The sequence below is a fragment of the Piliocolobus tephrosceles genome, chromosome 1 (genome assembly GCF_002776525.5).
Source record: "Piliocolobus tephrosceles isolate RC106 chromosome 1, ASM277652v3, whole genome shotgun sequence".
Taxonomy (NCBI): Eukaryota; Metazoa; Chordata; class Mammalia; order Primates; family Cercopithecidae; genus Piliocolobus; species Piliocolobus tephrosceles.
Genome location: NC_045434.1, coordinates 86,454,276 through 86,462,618, shown reverse-complemented (window position 1 = coordinate 86,462,618; position 8,343 = coordinate 86,454,276). Strand labels below are relative to the sequence as shown.

Genomic DNA, 8,343 nt, shown 5'->3' with positions numbered 1-8,343 from the left:
AGACTATTCATTTGGCAACTGAACAACTCAACGGTTAAAAAAAAAAATAGTTCCACTAAAAAGTAGATAAAGGAAAAAAACAGATATTTCTCCAAAAAATACAATAAGTGGCCAACAGATATATGAAAAATTCTCAGTATTAATAATCATCAGGGAAATGCAAATTCAAACCACAATGACATATCATCTTACCCCAGTTAGAATAGCTATTGTTAAAAAGATAAGAAATAGCAGATGCTGGCAAGGATGTGGAGAAAAGAGAAACCTTATACACTGTTGATGGGAATGTAAATTTGTACAGCCATTACGGAAGACTAACCAGTGTAGAGATTTCTCAAATATTAAAAATAGAGCAATCCTCTATTGCAATACAATCCAGCAATACTCCTACTGGGCATTTATCCAAAGGAAAGGAAATCAGTATATTAAAGTGTTATCTGCACCCCGATGTTTATTGCAGCACTATTCCCAATAGCCAAAATATGAAATCAGCCTAAATGTTCACCAGTGAGTGAATGGATAAAAAAAGTGGTATGTATGCACAATGGAATACTATTTAGCCACAAAAAAAAGAATGAAATCATGTCATTTGCAGCAACATGGATACAGTTGGATGTTAGTATGTTAAGCAAAATAAACCAGGCACAGAAAGACAAATATTGCATGTTCTTGCTCATATATGAGAGCTAAAATAGTTGATTTGGTCTCATGGAGGTACAGAGTAGAATGATAGATACCAGAGGCTGGGAAGTGGAGCAGGGGTTGGGGGGATGAGGGCGGGGGTTGGGGAGTAGGTGGGTGGAGGGAGATTAAGAAAGATTGGTTAACAGATACAAATATACAGTCAGATAGAAGGAAAGTTCTAGTGTTTGATAGCACAGTGGAGTGACAATAGTATATTGTATATTTCAAAGTAGCTAGAAGAGAAGATTTGAAATGTTCCCAACAGAAAGAAATGGCAAATGTTGGAGGTAATGGATGTTCTACATATCCACATTTGATCATTACACATTGTATGCATGCCAGAACATTTCACATGTACCCCATAAATATGTATAAATATTATGTATCAATAAAAAAAGTTTATTTCGTCCCACCCAACAGGGACCATTATGATAACAATCTGGGAAGATATCTAGAAAGAAGAATATTGCCAATTACCAAACCTTTTGCTTCAAAGTAAAACTGCAACCCCCTTTCCACTGGCCGGACTCCAGTCCCACCGCAGCTGTCTTACTGGGTGGTGGTAGAATCTATATAGATAGGGCTGAAAGTGTCTAAAGCACCTTTATCTCTAACATTTGATCCTTCTCTAAACAACTTTATCTCTAACCTTTGATCCTCCAGCCTCAAAAGGGATAAAAGGCAGTGAGCCCACAGTTCTGACCTCCTTTGAGGTTACAGTTCAGCTCCTCCAACCTAGACCCCCTCTATGTAATAAATTTATGGAAAGTGAATAAAAAGAACATACATTAAAAACACAGGAGTAGGAACCTATGGGCAAGGGAGAAGGGTCGAGAGGGGATAAAGGGAAAAACTGAATAAAAATTTAAATGGTCCCCAAATAAGACAATAATTATAGGGAGCCATGAACTGAGGAGTGTGCTCAACTCAATTCACAAAACCTGAGGTCCAATAGAAACCAAAAAATGAATAAATAACATGGCATCTTTCAGAATTAAATTCTGAGAGAGTGCTCTGGACTGAGACAGAAAAAAAAGGTAGTACTCACTCACAAAATTGACAGCCATTGGTTATTTTGGTAAAACTCACCCATAGTTCCACCTGGGCTCTGACTTGACATATTTAAAAATATACCCCCATGCAATTATTATATAGTGGAAGAAAGTTCAAATCATTGTAGAAAGTTCTACAGCTTTTCTTTGTCAAATACATAGAAATCCAGTAAAAATGCCAAGAAAGAAAGAAATAGCCATGTGTGTTCCTGGCACATAACAAGTGCTTAATAAATAATTATTGCATAGGTACACACTTTCAGTAATGTATATTTTGTGTACTACATCTACTATAGACACACACTTATGCATGTTTCATGTATATTTAATTGCATTCTTTCTTAAATTGCTAACATTTTCTTTCATTTCTTCATTTATGTAACTCATAAAATCTTCCCTCTTTGGTATCTTTCTTCGTTTAGCTTTTTAATTGTCATTTGCTTGCACAAAATAACTTTCCAGAAACTATTCCCAGCCTCTCTTCTTAATGTATCTCTGTCCAACTTCCTCCCTTTTCTACATACACACACTCTCACATCCCACATACCACAATCTAGTCTCCTTTACTTTAACTTCCTATAGACAGCTCAACATAGATCTTTTAATCAGAATGTAATAGTTAACCATAAAACATTCAAATATTTTATTTATTTATTCATATATTTTATTGTAAACAAAATTAATCTTGTTTTTTCCCTATGCTTAACAAGACCAATACCTTGAGAGAGCAACATATAGTTATGAACACAATCATTAATATATTTACAGCATAAATTGTTTGTATAAAATGAAAATATTTGTCCTTTGTCTACTTGACAAATCTGTTTATCAAATCAAACCTATTCCTGTGGCATATTGGAAGCATATTCAATTTTAAAAAATACTTTTATGCCTTACATAACTAAAAATAGGTGATTTATAGAAATTCTAAGATTATGTTTTAAGACAAATTAAAAATGCTTATAAATAGAACTTCTTACCTGTTATCTATTAATATCTAAAATAACAACTTGTTTTTCATGATTATTGAATGCCTGTCCAATCATTGGCTAAATAGTCACCTGAGAACCGCACCCCCCTGAATCCTGGGGAAAATAAAAGTAAAATGATGGCTTGTAACAGTGCCAGATTTCAGATTTTTCTCACACTGGCCCGATACTAGTTTCTCTTCATTTTCACCTTTCCCCACTCTTCAAGTCAGCCCCCTCTGATAATGAGTGTTCACAAGTTTGTCATATGGCTCTCCATGCCTTCGAAGCCCTTTGTAATTAGGCTAAAACTTACTTCAAGGCCTAGCCTCAATGTCACTTCCTCTGTGAGGTGGCCCCAGTAACCCAAAACAGAATTAGCCATTCCCTTCCCTGTGTGGCTTGGTGTTCCTGTGGCACTTTTCACCCAGGGATGCGTATTTCCCTACGTGACTTCTTTGGTTTCGGAACTCCTTGAAGACAAGGACCATGACTTATTTGCCATTGTATTCCTACACGTGCTTGGCATATGGTAGGTATGTAATAAATATTTCTTTCATGGATTTGTTGAATCATTTCTGGTCTGCATTCAGCATATTTTTTATATCTCTACTAACTAATGATGCCCAGCCGGTACAGTGGAAGTGGACCCCAGCCTCACATGGCAGAAGCCAACTGTCCTAACTTCGTTGTTAGGTCTGCTTCCCTGGCAACAGCAAGCCGACTTTACCTCCCCCAGATCCCGTTGATTCTCTGTTTACTGCTCCATCCCTTTGTGTGTTTCCCTAGAAGCGAGAATGAGAACAAAACCTCTGTAATGCATACGACTTGCAAAGATTTATCTGCTAAAAAATGTTTTTGTAAAAATTCAGTTAAGCTTACCTTATATACTTCAGTAGCCCTCCCAGCAATGCCTACCACAGCTCCTGGCTCAAAATAGATTGGATCAATTAATATGTGGTTTTGTCAGTGCTATAAAACTTCCAAGGAAGTTAAAATATTTCAGATGGTAAAAATGATACATTATTGGGATATCATTTTCATAGGTACATACATGAGGCTGGAGAAGTTAAATGCCAGAAAATGCTGTGCTTCCCATGTCATTACCAACAACCCTCACAAGCTACTGAGAGTTTTGCTTTTTGTTGTTGTTGTTTATTTTGTTTGTTTTGTAGAGATGGGGTCTTACTATGTTGCCCAGGCTGGTCTTGAACTCCTGAGCTCAAGCAATCCTTTCATCTCTGCCTCTCAAAGTTCTGGGATTACAGGTGTGAGTTACCACATCCGGCCTACTGGGAGTTTTCACATATTTACTGTGGTAAACTTGTTTCATAAACTCAGTAAAGATAGACTTCAACTCAACCCCGGTGAAAGTAACCCCAATTTTGAATGATAGCATCAAAATGGAGGAAGGTAGATTGTACCGAACACAGAGTTGCAGCCAGCCCCAACATGCCCCTTTTGGATGGACCTCCAACCTCCAGATCACTTCAACTCACTATCGACACAAGGAGATCATAGATTTAGAACATTTTTGCAGTGGAAGGGACTTGAGAAATCATCCGGTGAAATTGTTCCAGCCCAGAGATCTTAGATGCTCAGGTTTACACTAAAGGGGCAATGGGAGAGCCAGTGCTATTTTCAATATTTCAAAAAAGTCTAGTGGAAATCATGCATTTACTAGCAACTATACAAAAGCTTTTGAAAAGGCAGGCTTATTTATATTTGCTTTAGTTAAGGTTCTGTCAATTCTGTGTTACAAAATTCCTTTCTCTTGTGGATTTAAGTCTTTGAGTAATAAAGGATGGAAAATGACCCATCTGTTGAGTATATACACAAGGGAAAGGCAATCAGCACCTCCTAGGGATAGCTGCACTCCCATGTTCATTCACAAGAGCCAAGATATGGAAAAAAACTTAAGTGCTCATTGATGGATGAATGGATTTTTAAAATGGATATATATATATATATATATATTACACACACACACATATACACACACACGCACACTGGAGTATTATTCTGTCTTAAAAAGAAGATATTGCCATTTGTGACAATATGGATAAATGTGGAGGGCATTATGCTAAGTAAAATAAGACAGACATAGAAAAATACTGTATAATCTTACTTATATACAGAACCTAAAAAATATTTTAAGTAAAAAAAATAGAAACAGTAGATGAGTGGTTACCAGGAGTGGGGAGAGAGGAAATGGGGAGAAGCAGGTCAAAGGGTACAAATTTGCAGTTAGGTAGAATGACTAAGAGACCTAATGTACAGCATGAGGACTATAGTAATAATGCATTATTGTACTGTATACTGAAAATTTGTTGAGAGAGTAGATTTTAGGGGCTCTTACCACAAAAAATGGGTGGGGGTAACTATGGAGAGTGGTGGATATACTAATTTGTTTGACTGTAATAACCATTTTACTATGTATATGTATATCAAAACATCATGTTGTTTACCTTAAATATACACAATAAAAATACATTTTAAAAAATGGAAAAATAATTTAAACGGCAGGGTGTTTTGAGCAGAATCAAATCTTTTCAAACATAAAGTCCACGCAAAGAGAAATAGTAAAGGAGATCCATGGTAGAGAAAAGTTTGCCAACTACTGACCTCATCCAACCCTCTCACTTTACATCTAGGAAAGGAAAAGAAGGTGGAGTGAGGTGCTGGGTCATCCGACAAGCTAGAGGCAGTCAGGGTGAGCCAGATCCATATCTCCTAGGCTTGTGCTCTTAGGGCTTCTAAAGAGCCCTAAGACATTCTGTTTCCTTCCCTGAACCTGCCTTTGGTTCCTGATCTTCCTAACATCCCTGGATGGCTCAGGGAACCAGAGCACACTGCACCCAGGAGGAAGGAGACCACTGCAGATCGCCAAGAGCAGGAAAAGCTGGAGACCAGCGACACCCACTGCCCAGACTGTGTGAGAACTGCAAGTGTCCCAGGCAAAGGACTTCAGAACTGGTGCTCAGGTGGACAGTGTGCATGACTAATGAAGACAGCTGAAGGAAAGCACACTGGACAGGAATAAAAGATCAAGGCAGCTCCTGTTTCCTGGAGGCAAGACCTTCCTTGTCAAAGGGGCATTGGGAGTCAGGCACTGACTGCACTGGCTTGTGATGGCATATCACTGGTCCTGCGGGGTGGGGTGAGGAAGCAAGTGATTTGGTAGAGACCTAAGAAAGAAAAAGGGAAACAAAGGCAAAGGCACAGAAAAACTCCCAGTTGTGTAGGGGACAAACTTGCCTCTTGAGATTTCCCTGGTCACCTCTCCCATAGTACCTGATGCCTGCCTCTGTGACAAAACCTGATGTCAGCCTCTGTGGCTGAACCCACAGCTGGAGTCACCCAAAAGCAGGGGGAGGGGAGTTCCTACAAGGGACTTCCCGCAAGGGACTTCCCCAAATGATTCCTGGATGGGGCCAGTTGGGATTCCAAAGAAAGAAGTACTAAAATGGCAAGATGATTACTTAAAACATTTATCGTATCAGGTGAACTGTATTACAGAGGGGGCCGGAGAGCATCCTCCCAAAGGACAGTGACACAAGGGACGTCTTACCTAGGTACATCTGCAATGAGAAGGTCAGGGTATGGAGCTTATATGAGGGTTTAAGGAGTTTGACTCGGGGCTGGGGCTAGTCTCTTTCAGTGTTTTGGGCAAAAACCTAAACACCTTTATCAGTGCCTGGAAATGTTCAAGGGCCCCACTTGGGTTCAAGCCTGCAGGAGAAAACATGTATCTGGCTGGGAGAGTGGTGCAGGTGCTCTGTGTTTCCTGGCAGGACCAGAGAAAAAGTGGGGGGAGTTGGAGGACCCTACAATAGTGTTTGTTTTATTCCAGGCACTGGTTGAGGCACTTTATATGCATATTAACTTATTCTTTCCTCACAACAACCCTATGATGAGGTACTACTATTATCCCTATTTTATAGATGGAGAAATGGAAACAGAGAGGTTAAGACTCTCACCCAAAGCCATACAACTAATAAGTGGCAGAACTGGAATTCGGATCCAAGCAGCCTGGCTCAGCGTCCATGCTTGTAACCACCATAGCGGTTCACACCTTCTACTGAAACATGCCTTTTTCCCCTCAGTCTCAGACTGTGGATTCCTGAAGGTCAGGAACTTAGATTTACTCATTGTGCTATCTACTCTGCTTAGCTGAGTACCTGATACATGGTATGTTCTCAACCAATGTATTCCCTTTCCCCTCAGATCCTCCATATTCCTAGGATTCTAGGAGCCCACTGAGCCCTCATAGATTTCATCCCATCATCCCCTCTTCAATCCCTACCACCCAACAGGCTTGCTGTCTCACTAGCAGGGTCCCCTACTCAGAGTATTTATTTCCTTTTTCCCTTTCTCCCCTCTCCAAATCCTACAGGGCCTTCCATTTGACAAGGTCCTGCAATCAGAAATATTAATTTATGCCAATGTTAATCATTTATAAGTTATTTCCTCTCTTGGTGGAATTTGCTATCCCGAGTGGAAAAAATTCCAAATCCATTATTTCAGACAATCCCAGCAATTCTTTAGAATCTGACTCATGAGACTGTTCCCTTCTGAGACTGTCCCCAGGTCAGGGACTGAGTGGTACCTGCTACTTCCTTCAGTCAGTGTGATCACAGCCTCCTGTGGTGGTGTCCTGCCTGAGAGCTTCTGCCAACCCTCCTCCCTAAGGACGTTCCCCCCCCTCCATCCCCTCCTCTGCTCACTGGGCAGTCAACAGAACTGCAAGGACTGGAGCTCAGCTGTCCTAGACAGCTGCAGCCCCCTCCCCTGATGGCTAAGCTGCCCACCTGAAATATTCTGCTGGGAGGTGTGCAGGGATGTCTGGGGGGCTGTCATGAGATAAGGTGGTTCGCGATCAGCCTCTTTGAAGACGTCTGGCTAAGAAGCCATGTGGGGAGAATTGGTGAGGGAAACTTTGACCCTGTCAGAACATACAAAGCGCAGAGCCTTGTGTCTCCTGAATGAGTCATAAGACCTCTGAGTGGCCTCAAATGGCACTGCCCAATCTCTCTCATCTCTCCCCATTACCCAAGAACTCTCTGAATGTGGAAATCTCCCCCCAGGCCTTCCTGATGCAATGAAATAAGCATGGGATTAGCACCCAAGCATGAGAATTTGCACTCTGGCCACATCATCTACTGAGTGTATGCTGGGCATTGTGTAAGTACGCTACATGTATTAACTCACTGAATCCTTGCGCCAACCCTAAGAGGCTGGCAACTGGTATGTCACTCTCTCTCTCTCAACCTTGGCAGTTCTCCTCCCACTCTGCACTTCTCTCTAGCTGCTGCCTTACAATGCTCTCCCATCTCAGCCAGGCTTCTGCCAAAACCTTTTCTACCTTCTCATACCTTGTTTGCTTCTCATCCCATTGCAATCGTTCCCATCCTCTCTATTTTGATTGTATTGGCAAAGTCCCATAATGATCTCCATGCTGCCAATTTATATGTGTGGTTTCCTCATTTTATGTCATCTCTCTGTGGTAGTTGATGAAGTTGACTGATATCTCTTATTCAGATTCCAAGATACTGTGTTTTCCCCTACATTCTCCTGTTGTCCTTTGAAATCTAGTTCAGACTCCACATCCCTCAGGAAACCATCTTCGATTTCTGCCT

At 40.7% G+C, this 8,343-nt stretch overlaps 1 long non-coding RNA gene across 1 annotated transcript; it reads right to left on the bottom strand.

Moving 5' to 3' along the window:
- Positions 1-2,769: 2,769 nt before the first annotated feature.
- Positions 2,770-3,633, bottom strand: LOC111527233. Its single transcript, XR_002726593.1, has 3 exons — positions 3,587-3,633; positions 3,435-3,489; positions 2,770-2,821 (listed from the first exon to the last, which is right to left on the bottom strand). It is a non-coding gene; the product is annotated as an uncharacterized LOC111527233 (long non-coding RNA).
- Positions 3,634-8,343: the final 4,710 nt, after the last annotated feature.